The sequence below is a fragment of the Ranitomeya imitator genome, chromosome 7 (genome assembly GCF_032444005.1).
Source record: "Ranitomeya imitator isolate aRanImi1 chromosome 7, aRanImi1.pri, whole genome shotgun sequence".
NCBI classification, from domain to species: domain Eukaryota; kingdom Metazoa; phylum Chordata; class Amphibia; order Anura; family Dendrobatidae; genus Ranitomeya; species Ranitomeya imitator.
The window spans coordinates 196,759,779-196,774,364 of NC_091288.1; the positions used below are offsets into that span (position 1 = coordinate 196,759,779).

Sequence of the window (14,586 nt, forward strand, 5' to 3'; positions counted from 1 at the left end):
GCCTCTTCAGAAAGGAAGAGGACTATAACTCTTTCGCACCACTCGTTGGAAGCAGCAATTCTATAAGTCACTATCGACCCTTTAACATGCCTTGCAATATGACTTAGGATAAAAGCCAAATCAGAATCTCAATTTAAAGACACAGTGTTTCGGGATATTTCCCCTCGTCAGTGCAAAGTTTGAGATCCGATTTGGCTAGGTGAGCGGCGCAGGGTCAATAAGGGACTTGTAGGATTGCTGCTTCCAATGGGTGGTGCTATAGAGTTCTAGTCCTCTTCCTCTCTGAAGAGACAATTTGCATATTTAATATTCCTGAGGAACACTGCATGGCAAATGGGTCTCCTTACATTGGCATGCCAGAGTTAGTATGTCATTCTCCACAAGGAGAAATGTTGCCCCTTAGACCTCAGTTTGCAATTGAACATTCAAACTTGTAGATAGCCCCCCTCATATCAGGGCAGACACGATATGATCCTGTTTGTTATTTTGGGAGTTCCTATTACGCTATGTTATGTTGATGTATAATACATTAGTTTTATTGGTTCCAGTGCCGCCATTTACAAGTTCAGTGATATATCTTTTCTAGATCGTGATGCATAACTTTAAGGGGTATATCTCATACTATTATTGGTTGAATTGCTATACCATTGCAGATAGTGTTAATAGTAAGGGGGCAGAGAGCTATGGCAGAGCACGTTCACCTACTCTCTGATCTCAGGCAATGAATACTCATCTACTGTATTCACCATCTCCAGTTTCCAAGAATGCAAAAATTTTATCAAGGAGCCTGAGTTAACTTTCCTTTATAAGCTCTACGATGAAATAATCAGCCCCAGGCAATCTGAGTGGATGGGTAAAGACTAAGAGAAAAGAGAAACGAAGAGTTTGATAAACTTTTGGCCTCAGGCAAACGTAGCCTCTAAAGACCTCTAAAGAAGAGCCACAGATATGGTACATGTTTCAGGAAAAAAAAGCTTATTTTACATGTATCCTGTGTTTTTAATGTGCTGCACACAATAAGAAGTGAGGGTAGTTAGCTTTTACTCCCTTGTGAAAAAGGTCATACACTCCAGGGCTGAAGTGGAGATACTGAGAAGCTTCCAGGACATTTATCTATAAACTCTTATCTCGTGACAGATACTTTATCTAATCCATCTTTAATCACAGATTAAAACTTGTTAAGGACATCAATTGCTCTGCTCTTCAAGTTCATTGCATCTTAAAGAGATCTTCTCTAGCTCATGGCCGCCTTCATGGAGAACTGGTAACATCTGAGCAGATCTTTGACTTTTATCTTAAGCGAATATGTTTGGTAAGGTTCTACTGGAGATTAGCCTAATCACTGAAAATGTGAGGATGAAGAAAAGAAGAATCGTTGGAAAAGCAAGGTATGTAAAAAATAAATAAATAAAACATTACATAGAGCAGACAATTGTTCTATGATGCCATCTTTTGAAACAAAGATGAGCAAAGTATGGACATGAAAACCATAAGTAATGGGAAGGAAATTCTATGGCTGGTTGAAGCCGTCAATATCGATGGGTTCGGCAAACAGTCTAACGTGTATGAGGCCACAGCTAACCGATCGTCGGGGAAGATGTTGATCGGCATGTCCACTTTCAGACCACCCGTCGCAGTTCTCCTATAGCTAAGCCATGTGCCGACATGTCAGCAGGTGGCTTTCTTAGAGAGAGAAGACAGGAGCATTCGACTGAGCGAGCACTCCAATCTGAGATTCGGCTATTGGCAAAATAATCGGTTAAAGCATCATTCAGTCAACAGCCATCTCATGTATATGGCCAGCTTAAGTATGCATGTGTAATGTGTGGAGAGAAGGTTATAAGACACTGCCAGAAGCCTCTGGTTGCTGCTTATGTCCCCAGGCAACAAAAGGATCCAGAATGTTAGATCTCAAAAATGCTCAATCCTTTTCTCCCTTGACCTTTAGTCTACGGTGAATGTCTGGAGGTTCTCATACAATTGGCTGAACATCTGGTCCTGCCATCATTCATCTCACATGTACCATCTAAAGGACAGCCCAAATCAAAATGATCTTTTGATATGTGATAGCTGAAGGTGAGGTGGTCATATTGGTAAAGTTGGTGATCTTGAAACACCATGGATATCCAACAAGAAAGGATCTAGTGAATTCTACCCACTCCGGTACAGCTCAGAGATTTCTATTACTGAAAATCTGACAACACAAACACATAGCTACTGATATGAATTGTCTCTTACAATGGTGTCAGAATTTCAGTAATAGAAAGCTTCCAGTCAGGGCAAAGGCGTCTGAGTGCTCTATACAGCCTTCTACTTGACTGGGAATTAGCGGTGATGTTCTAGGACTTTTTGCACTATTGACTTTTTATGTGTACCTATAACATCAGAAAATTAATGTTTTACTGAATGTCCTCTTTAATACACCATTTTTTACATCATGGTGAAAGGACGAATCCGCAAACCCATTTTGTGTGAAATGATGGCCAATTTGGCATTTTTTCTCCTTTTTGTTTGTGATGTTCCAATACACACAAAGGAAATAAACGTGTGTATAACACAACATCTGTAACTGCAATAATTTTCTACGAGAAATACTTCATTTTCTGGAACAATTTCAAGGGTGCCAACACTTTCAGCCATGACTGTAATAGCTAGGCTCACCTTGAGAAGTGAACCCACTAAGTCCAGGTGGGTACACAAACCCCGGATATTGACGCAGCTGGCAGAATGGCTCACGTGGAGAGAGGATGTGACACACAAGAATCTTGGGAGCAGCACGACGGATGAAGTGAAGTCAGCAAGAATAGAAGCAGGTTAAGCACATTGTGCACATGAGTTCGAATACCCAAAACTAGAGTCCTGAATCACAATCAGAAGAAACAGGAGTGTGTCCTAATGGACTTATAATAGGATCATGGAGATGAGGTCACTGCTCCATGCGGGCAACCTGCAAAATCTGATGTGAAGCGCAACAGAGGGCAGCAGACCCAGGAGAAGGGAGCAAAGCTCAGGATTTCAGAGACAGGTGTGTAAGAAGTTAATGGTTCTATTAAGGTTCCTGACGGAATTCTGTATTTTACGAACTCTAATGGAAACCCTGAAAACCCTGGAGTCAACTAAATATGTGTGAACCTCACCAAAGTGTGGACTCCGTGTGTGATTTTACACTAATGTCTTTTTTTTTATTCATAACCTAGCTTCCGTGGAGTAAAGATTAAACGACTTGTGACTGTTAAATGCCTGCGTTTTCCGAGCAACCGGTTCCCACACTGAAAAACATTTGACAACCAAAATTAGAAGGGTCACGATAGTTGGAAAAATTCTATGCAGGCTTGACCCTAATGGAATCGAAAGTAGGATGTGTAGAACCCAAATTGTCAGTGATAATCCTATTGGGTTCCCCTTGACAGACGATCTGCTTGATACAAACTTCACAGCAAACAGCCTGAAAGTTGAGTCACATTTAAAAAGTCAAACTCACGTTTGTGTAAGGTTAGAGGGAGGCAAATCAATTTTACATGTCGCATGAATTATTAATGCCCGACAGTGGTAGCGCAGAAACCCTACCCCCGGGACACGAGCTCGGCTTGACAGTAGGGGAACCTTTCCTACACTCATGCTTTATTGACTTAGTCAATTTCTGACTCGAATCTGTCGTTTGCAAGACAAATCTCTCCGCCGCTTCCACAGCCGACGTTTTATTTTGGAGCGGTGGCAGCCTATTAAAAGCTGCTAATCTATGCAGCAAGCATGTCCGTTCCAATCGTAATGAATTCTTCTTAATGGAAGCACATTAGCCGAGAGAAGAAAAATGCAAGTTTTAGAAGATGTAATAATCCAAAGAAACTTTCTTTTTTTCACCTTTCAGAAAGAAGTCTCTTTAACTTTCAGGATAATATTACGGTGAAGGAATGTTGAACGAAGTGTGGTATTGCACTTACAATTTCCTGAATTGATTTTCAAAGTCTAAACATATGAGCAAGTTCACACATAACCCGACACATGTTTACTATAGAATCCGTGGCAGAAATCCTAAGCCGATCGTTGGATTTCTTCTGTGCATGTGCAGTTTGATGTCCCCGTGGATCACAAGACGATTAGCTCCATCCAATGGAGTTATCTGTTATCTTCAGGACAAATAAGTAACATGAAACTCGTTCTTGTGTTTTTTCATTTCTATGTCAATGGCACAGATGGAAACGGATGGGGAAGATGAACAAGAGTTGCGAAAACTCAATTCAGATGCATGGGATGCACACTGCTAGTAGAATTTGGATCAAAATCCATCATGAAGGCCATGGAAAATTCTTCTGGACTTTAAGAGGGATGAAAAAAGAAAAACGAAAATAAAAGTCTAATACTGAAAAAACAGTAAATTGTAGAAAAATAAGAAATTGGAAATGAGACTTTGTAGGTCTTTAACGGTCTAACCTGGTGAGGAACAAAACTGTAACTGAACCTTTCACACACATCGGTGTAACTGTACATACTGAGCTGGGGTTACCGTGTATGGAGGGGGTCAGGAGCTGAGCTCCCTCCATACGTTGCTACAGCCGATGTATTACACAAACTGCATGTCTCAGTCATTGGTGGAAGGAACAGAGTTCTGGCCACGGCTATTAGCCATTTACATGCTGCTTTCAATCGCTGACAGCGACATTTAAGAGACACAATTATCAATGAGCGCACCGGCTCCTGTCGGCCCCTTGGGATGCAATTGTGGGGAATGAATCACTGCCATCTTGGTCCTCCTCTGAAGCTCAGCTGTAGACTGAGCTTCAAAGGAGGCTTTGAAATATACTATATACTGCGGTCCTAGAGTTTATACTATAAGACAGAGGTCCTCAACGTTTCTGACCTTGAGAGCCACATTCAGCTGAGAGAGGGTCGCGAGCCACATCCAGACTTCAGAGAGGGTCGCGAGCCACATTCAGCTCCCGCCCCCCTCACAATAATGGTAACCAAAGCTTTTCCACAAAAATCAATCACCCTAAAGCAGTATACAAAGATCCATGGGTTCCTACAATACCCCCATTCAGTATTCTCCTATAAAGCACTCCCAAGACACTGTTACATCCAGCTTCAAACACCCCCTCTGACAGGTGGTGCCATCTTGTCTCTAGCGTACCATACCTAAATCATCTCAAAACCCCTAAGACCAGTATATGTGCATCCAGATATGCTCTTTTGTTCAGGGCTGCTCACAAAACTCACCGTTTTCAGATGTGCTCTTCATAACGGTTTGCTACAACTGGAGTTAATGCACCAAGCTGACAGACAGCCGTGAGCCACAATTCATGGGACCGCGAGCCACATGTGGCTCCCGAGCTACAGGTTGGGGACCCCTGCTATAAGAGATTGGATGATCGCAGGTTAAAGTCACCTAAGGGGACTATTAAAGGTAAAAAAAAAAATCAAAAAAATAAAATTCACCACCTTCTTCTCCCATTAAAAATAAAAACATTTAAAGAAGAAAAGAAATCTAGAATATATTATGTCCATAAAAGTCCAAAGTATAAAATTAATTAACTCAATCGGTAGACACTGTAAAAGAAACACAAAAGGCTCAAAAACCAGTAAAATGTGATCATAGAGGTCATATTGAACAAAAATGTCATAAGTGAAAATGTAAGCTCTACATACAAAATACAAGCACTCGCAACACCTTGTCCACAGAAAAATAAAAAAAGGCTAATTTTTTTTCCACCATTCCATCCCACATGCAACTAGGTTTTCCTCATTTCTCAGTACACTGAATGGTAAAATGAAGGATTTCATTCAAAACTAAAACATGTTTTGCAAAATAGTTGTTCACTACTTGGACTTCAGCTGCAGCCCGGGCTTCCTCTTCATGGTCGATTTGTCCGAAGACTGGGACGTCAGCACTCGTTGAGCGCCGGCGTCACAACACGCCATGAGAGAGGCGGTCGACACTGTGATAATGGCGGCAGCACAGGAGGCGAGTATAAGCTTTATTATTTTATGGGGGACAAACATTTTGATAAATACGGGGTTGTCCTAGTAGTGGACAACGCCTATTAAAAGGCCATACAATACTTCAAGGAGCAAGGTTCACGTTAAACCTTCTGCATCTTAAATAAGAGAGATGACACTACCTATAAGGATCTGCAGAGCTCACGTCAGAGGGTATTAAGCAGCCTCATGTTCTGATCATCAAATTAATTAACGAAAAGGATCAGAGACTCTAATCATCATCACTTAAGATTTGTGTCAGATGGTGCTTAAGCCATTTCTACACACTAGTGAAATTTGATTAGTTTTGATTAACATTTTTAGTCCTGAGAATCTGCCCTCATTTGTGATTGTTCTTTAGGAACAAGAGTGTCAGTCGGATTTCCGTAACCTCTTTAATTTTTCTGAAGTTTGGAGGTGAAATTAATATCTTCAGACGGTTATGGTCCCGTACGGACGAGTGCTCTACTCAGCTTCATTACATAGCCTGGAACCATATCGGAATACAGGATCGAAGCTCTGACATGTGATGAAATGCTTCACTTAATCACAGACTACACAGATACTGTTCACCCACCAGGTATTAATCAGTTTCATGAATAAATAAGGGAAACACTAGAGACCTTCCTACATAACAAGGAAGAAAATACAACAGGACAATTTTGTGGCAATGTATTACTAGGGATGGTTATTATGGAACGTTCATATTAGAGATATAGAGAGCTGTCAACTACACAGGCTAATCTTAAAAGGGAATCAGTCAGTAAGATCAACCCTTCTAAGAAGTCTATATGAGCATTTAGGGAAAAAAAGGTGAAAAAAACGATACCTTGATACCTGCGATCCAATGTTTTATTCTAGAGAAATCCACATTTTGCTTAACACGGTGGCGCAGTGGTTAGCACAGCAGCCTTGCAGCGCTGGGGTCCTGGGTTCTAATCCCACCCAGGACAACATCTGCAAAGAGTTTGTATGTTCTCTCCGTGTTTGCGTGGGTTTCCTCCGGGCACTCCGGTTTCCTCCCACATTCCAAAGACATACTGATAGGAATTCTAGATTGTGAGCCCAATCGGGGACAGTGATGATAATGTGATGTAAAGCGCTGCGGAATATGTTAGCGCTATATAAAAATAAAGATTATTATTATTATTATTATTATATGTAAATAAGCTTTTAAGATCTATGGGCAGGACACAGATCTCTGCCTCCAGGGCTTATATTAAATGAAAGGTGGCATTACCAGTTTGAGACATGTAATGAGTGACAGTCAGCACTCCTGATCTACATGTCTCACACTGGTAACACATCTGGAGGCAGATTCTCAAGGGAGATCTCTGTCCGGCCAGTAGATCTGAACAGCTCATTTACATATTAAGAAAAACACAACAGATTGCATATATTAAGGTATCATTTTATTCAACTTTCTATGACCTTCGTGCCCATATATACGACTTTGGAGGTTTGGTGGTACTGAGAGATTCCCTTTAACTAAGGCATCTAGAAAACCTCATGTCACGATATGGTATGAAATATCATAAGTAGTTCTCTTGCTCAAGGCTGTGGGCTAACAAGCCCCCCCTTCCCTTTCACTCTGCCAAGAGCTGCTTTGCCACTGCACTGGGGGAAGTTTTATGGCCGAGAGGAATTTACGACCAGGGTAGAATCTCGCTCCAGCTAGAACAGGAAAATGGCTCCAAAAAATTCATGAAAGATTCTTTGTTTAGTTTTTGTTAGATATTAGGCAAACGATTTAAGCTAGAAATACGAAAATATATATTCTTAGTCTCACTCGGTGTATTTACACATCCCATGAATCTCGGGCTTCTAACTCCATCTGGTAAAGAAGTAGGGTTTTCTCTGTAAATATGTATCCCAGATAGGACATATTTGATCTCATTAGAATGCTCACGTTAATCCGAGATGAATTATGGGTTTGGTATGACTCTGTCATGTTTTGTAGTGAAGTTATAGAAATTAGAGAGAATAGTTTAAAGTTTAGGCAGAATGTAGAGAGAGGAGGGTCTGGATAAGCCAGCCCTTCTGTGATGTCACAGCCTCCAGGTATTAAGTTGTAGCAGGCTGCCCAGGGCACGGTCTTCTGCTGATTTCTCCTTCTGGACTGTTTTGTCCTATTGTCCTGGAAGAGCTGAGTACCTCCCATGGACTGGGATGTATGGAAACTGCACTAGCCTGGATGCCTGCAATGCTTTTAATATGTGAGTGTTATCTTTTCTCATTTATTCCCTTTATGTTATAATTACCCTTGTACATATTTGCAATTGTCTCATGTATAACATCTTTATAAACTATTTTTGATAACGCACTGCCTAATTAATTTTAATGGGATATACTATTATATATTAGTTCTTCTCCATGCTCTAAAAGCCGTACCCTGTCTCTTGAAGAGAATTACGCTACTGTGTTGGGTTAGCTTCGGACCCGTTTAATCGAAGCTGGTGGCAGCGATAAGTGTGCAGACTGTTGAGTGCTGCTGCAGTGACTGCGGGGTTCATAATTATTGTTCCTGCCGGTGTGGGAGTAGTTATCGCGTCGCTGCAGCGTGCCCAATAGCCAGTACATAGCAGGCAGCCTTTTTGGCGACTAATTACCCAGGGTGCAGTACCTAATCTGACCTGAGAGTAAGGGGGCGCCAGAGAGCTGCAAGTGTTAAGTGGAACTGTAAGCGGGATATACATAAATCCCTGCAGTTCGTGGTATATTGAAAGCAGTGGGATACCTAGAATAAGCTCCTGCTGTAAACTAAGAGGTCAATAGCCTTGTGTGTGGTTCTTCATCACATTGTTAGCAGTGGAGGGATAACTAAGATAAGCCCCCCTGCACATGTGATAGCCGTCTGTTGGCCTAAAGTCACCCTGATCCGTGACGTAGGGGTGACGGTCACGGTGTGAATCCTGACCCAGTGGTGACAGCGGTCAGGGGAATCGTGACACCTCACCTTTAACCTCTTCCCTCCCTTATCCTCCCCTCTTTTGAAGTCCATTCTGTCCGCATCTACTCTCCCTCCAACCTCCAAGTGGCCGTCATATACCGACCTCCGGGCCCGGCCACTGCCTTTATTGACCAATTCTCCACTTGGCTTCTTCACTTTCTCTCTGCTGACACTCCCACCATCATCATGGGTGACTTTAACATCCCCATTGATACCCTTCAGTCAACAGCCTCCAAACTTTTGTCCCTTACCTCATCCTTTGGACTTACTCAGTGGTCCTCCGCAGCCACCCACACGGATGGGCATACACTAGACCTGGTATTCACCCGTCTCTGCTCTCTATCTAACTTCACCACCTCCCCTCTTCCTCTATCCGACCACCATCTGCTCACCTTCTCATCCCTATCCTCCTCACCAATCATCCATATCCAGCAACATGCGCACCCACGCAGAAACCTTGCACACCTAGACGCCCACACACTCTCTGACTCCATCCTACCACTGGCATCCATATCCTCACTCCACGACACAGACAGTGCCACTGCTTTCTACAATGCCACTCTCGCATCAGCTATTGACACGGTTGCCCCTCTCGTTCATGGCAGAGCGCGACGTATCAATAGACAACCTTGGCATAATAACACCACCAAAAAGCTAAGGCAAGTGTCCAGGGTTGTGGAGCGGCATTGGAAGAAAACACACTCGCAAGACGACTTCAATGTATTCAAACAAGCAACACTTGCTTTTAAATCTGCACTCACCTCTGCTAAACAGGCCTACTTCACAACCCTTGTATCTTCCCTATCCCACAACCCCAAACAGTTATTCAAAACATTTAACTCCCTCCTCCGCCCCCCACTGCCCCCTCCAACCTCCCTCATCTCTGCTGAGGACTTTGCCACACACTTTAAAAATAAGATCGACCAGACAAGGCAAGTCTTTATTGTTCAACCACCACAACCCCTTTGTATACCAGACCAATGCCCAAACCCCATAACCTCCCTATCCAACATCACTGAAGGGGGACTTAATTGTCTCCTCTCCAAATCCCACCTCACCACCTGTGCGCTCGACCCCATCCCATCCCACCTCCTCCCCAACCTCACCACCACACTTATCCCATCCCTAACCCACCTCTTCAACCTATCACTAACTTCTGGCACCTTCCCCTCTGCGTTCAAACATGCCACAATCACGCCTATCCTTAAAAAGCCAACCCTCGATCCAACTGCTATGTCCAGCTATCGCCCAATATCGCTGCTCCCATTTGCTTCCAAACTCCTGGAGCAGCACGTCCATGCTGAACTCTCCTCCCACCTCTCAACTAACTTGTTGTACGACAATCTACAATCTGGTTTCCGCCCCCATCACTCAACTGAGACTGCCCTGACCAAAATCACTAACGACCTACTTACCGCCAAAGCTACTGGACAATACTCTGTACTCCTCCTTCTAGACCTGTCCTCTGCTTTCGACACAGTTGACCACTGCCTCCTACTGCAGATGCTCTCCTCCTTTGGCATCAAAGACCTCGCCCTATCCTGGATCGCCTCGTACCTTTTCAACCGCACATTCAGCGTCTCCCACTCCCACACTACCTCCTCATCCCACCCTCTCTCTGTTGGAGTCCCCCAAGGCTCTGTTCTAGGACCCCTACTCTTCTCAATCTATACACTTGGCTTGGGACAACTCATAAAGTCCCATGGATTCCAGTACCACCTCTATGCTGATGACACTCAGATCTACCTCTCTGGCCCAGACGTCACCACTCTGCTGTCCAGAATCCCAGAGTGCCTATCAGCCATATCCTCCTTCTTCTCCTCTCGCTTCCTCAAACTCAATGTGGACAAATCTGAACTCATCATCTTTCCTCCATCCCACAAATCTTCCTTACCTGACCTATCTATCGCAGTCAATGACATCATGCTTTCCCCTGTACCCGAAGTCCGCTGCCTCGGAGTAACCTTCGACTCTGCCCTGTCCTTCAAACCACACATCCAAGCTCTTTCCACCTCCTGTCGCCTCCAGCTCAAAAATATCTCCAGGATCCGTCCTTTCCTCAACCCCCACTCTACTAAAATGCTTGTGCACGCCCTCATCATTTCCCGCCTCGACTACTGCAACATCCTTTTCTGTGGCCTCCCTGCTAACACCCTTGCACCTCTCCAGTCCATCCTTAACTCTGCTGCCCGACTAATCCATCCCTCTCCTCGCTACTCCTCCGCTTCCCCCCTCTGCAAATCTCTTCACTGGCTCCCATTCCCTCAGCGTATCCAATTCAAATTGCTAATACTGACCTACAAAGCCATCCACAACCTGTCTCCTCCATATATCTCTGAACTAATCTCTCGATATCTTCCCTCACGTGATCTCCGATCCTCCCAAGACCTCCTTCTCTCCTCCACACTTATTCGCTCCTCATCCAATCGCCTCCAAGACTTCTCCCGACTATCCCCCATCCTCTGGAACTCTCTGCCCCAACACGTCCGACTATCAACCACAGTCGGATCCTTCAGACAGAACCTGAAAACTCATCTCTTCAGGAAAGCCTACAGCCTGCACTGACACCGCTGCTGCCTCATCATTATCGCAGCTACCGCCTCACCAACACCGGAGCTACCGCCTCACCAACACCGGAGCTACTGCCTTACCAACACTGGAGCTCCTGCAACCCTCAACCTACTGTCTCCTTCCCCATAATCCTGTAGAATGTAAGCCCGCAAGGGCAGGGTTCTCGCCCCTCTGTATCAGTCCGTCATTGTTAGTTTTTTTACTGTATGTGATATTTGTAACTTGTATGTAACCCCTTCTCATGTACAGCACCATGGAATCAATGGTGCTATATAAATAAATAATAATAATAATAATGTTCTAACGCTAAATGGAGCTCCAAAGGGTTTTCCAAAAACTGTTTTAGTCCATTAGCTTGCAGATGTATAATATAAAACATGGCTATAATCAGTCCAGTGCCAACCAGTCCATCATTGACAGGCTGCAGCAGTGATGTTATGGCTACAATGCATGTGATTTCTGCAGCAGTGATCACTGAGATCAGCAGTTATGTCGAGGTTGTTGGCACAACAATTCTGAGCCCAGTGACTGGCTGCAGTGGTGCGCGGTAATCATGACATCACCAATACCGCCTGTGACCAAAAATTGGGGGAGGGGCAGAGATGTAGTGTAGGACCTGTGGAGGCTGAATTTAGCTATGGTGTCATTCAGACGATTGTTTTTTGGGGGGGTATGAGAAAGAATAAACAATTTTTCATTAGTGTGCTAGAACTGATTTTCATCAATTTTGGTGTCACTTTTTACCATCAGTGTCACATCCGTTTTCCTTGTATTAAAAAAAAAAAAAAAATCTAAGATCCTCCTATTCATTTTAGGCATCCAAGTACTTTCTATTTTTTTTTCATGGATCAATTTATTTGAATTGATCACTTATCTGCAAATCAGATCAACATTTTTTCAATTTTTTTTTTTTTTGACAGGCATCTGTTATCTTGTGGACTTTACAACTTTTCTTTTCTTGTTAAACCCCTTTAATGGAATAAAATTTGGCACACACCACAATGAGATAGCAGGCCCACAAGTCTTGGCTACTCAAAGTGCTGAGAAGGCTCGCTCCATTGATTTTCACAGACTTTGGTGCCAATTGTCCTGGCAGAGTCAGTATGTAAGGAATATTTTGGGCAACGCTTACTAGAAAATTGTATAAATATCTTACATACAGGACGAGGAAAAATGCCTATAGGTGAGTACCTGAAATTTTAAGTCTTCTGTCCTATGTCAAAGAGCGGGCAAGCAATAGTTTTCAGGACAGATTTCATGATTTTCTGCACAGTAAGGGAAGATTTGCGCCCAATAGTGATGGAGTTCTTTCCTCCTCATCAGTTCAGACTTGTGTTCTGGATGGCTCAGTGATAGGACACCTTTAGGTGACACCAGTAGAATCAGAGCTCTCTGAGAGCCACTGGACAGCCCAACTTTACGGTGTGCCGAGGATCACAATAAGCAAGGGACACAAAGCGAGTGGTCACACCTATAACCCTGGCGCCTACATGGAGCCAAGAATGAAAGTAGCATGCTTATCAACATCTTGGTTGGCAAAACAGGCAGATCTAAAACCCATCCCGGATCCACTGGAGAATGCCCCAATTCTGAATTTCACTTTATGAAACCAGCTTTTTGTCAGAAAAAAAGTAAGTCAAAATTTTGAAAAATTTCTGACAGTCCGGGCAAGTTTGATTATTGGCAGCTATGAGCCAGCATTCTGTTATTTTGATAGTTAAGGACAGGAACATACAGAGAAACCATGGGGCACTATAGCACAAGTCCTAATTAGGCCCTTCTCCAGAAAAAAAAAAAAAATATTTGTAGGGGGCCACAGAAGTGCATGTCACAACTTTTCAGCCCTTACATAGTAATTTTCCTCTTACTGAAGCCCCATAGTGTTCTCATGCATTAAGATAGTCCTTTCATGGCCCCTATAAAGTATGATCTCAACAAAAGTACTCTCTAAAACACGCAGTATGATGGCCCTAACACAATCCCTCATTATATAATGGCCCCCACATGCCCTCCAAACACTATAGTTTTCCCCAAATAAACCTCCAAATAGTATATTGGCCCCCACACAGCCTTCCAAACAGTATAATGGGCATCACATATCCCTCCAAACAATGTGATAGCCAACACATAGCCCTCCAAACACTATAATGGCACACACATAGCCCTCCAAAGACTATAATGTTCCCCAAATAAACCTTCAAATAGTATAATGGCCTCCACACAGCCTTCCAAACAGTATAATGGGCACCACATATCCCTCCAAACAGTGTAATAGCCCCCATGTAGCCATCCAAGCAGTATAATAGCCCTCCAAATACTATAATGGTCCACACATAGTCCTCCAAACACTATAACAGCCCCACATAGCCCTACAACCTTCTATGCATTTCCCTCAGTAACAGATTTTTTTTTTTAATTATGAGGATATATATATATATATATATATATATATATATATATATATATATATATATATATATATATATATATATATATATATCAGTGTTACATTTGTAAAACTTCAAAAACCCACAAAGTAAACTTTGAAAAAAAAAAGTTGTACTTTGTAAAATTATTGGAATTGTTGGGTAGGAAAAGCAATCAAAGTTAAACAGATAATTGATTTGGATGAAAAAATGAATGGAGATGGCCGCACTACTCTGCCGACGCCACACTTAGAAGCAGGTGGCAATTTTAGCTATTGATAAAAGCCAACAACGCGTCAAAGAAACAATGAGACATCAAGCTGCGGAGATCCTTATTTCCCAGACCTCTATTCCTAAAGCTACAGTAACTGCAGCGAAGGACATTATCACAAATGCATCACTCTGATGAATTCCAATTCTTACCGCCAGCATTTATTTATATAGACGAGGCAGTCGGACCGGTGATGGTAAACATGTTCACTGTGATTGAAAAAGAGAAAAACACTGATGCAGACAGACGGGAATACTCCATGGAAAAAGGCAGGCTTATTTCTCCAAGCGGTGATGTACCTTAGTGGCGGCTTCGTCTCTCAGCCATGGGTCAGGGGTTCATTTATTTTATTTATTTTTTTAACTTTTTCAATCTCTCTCGTTCACCTGAGCACA

General features: G+C 42.9%; 1 protein-coding gene across 2 annotated transcripts in view; it reads right to left on the minus strand.

Annotated features, from left to right (window-relative positions):
• Window positions 1–14,586, minus strand: part of MAD1L1 (mitotic arrest deficient 1 like 1) — a 740,224-nt gene that overhangs the window by 245,913 nt on the left and 479,725 nt on the right. The window lies entirely within an intron of this gene.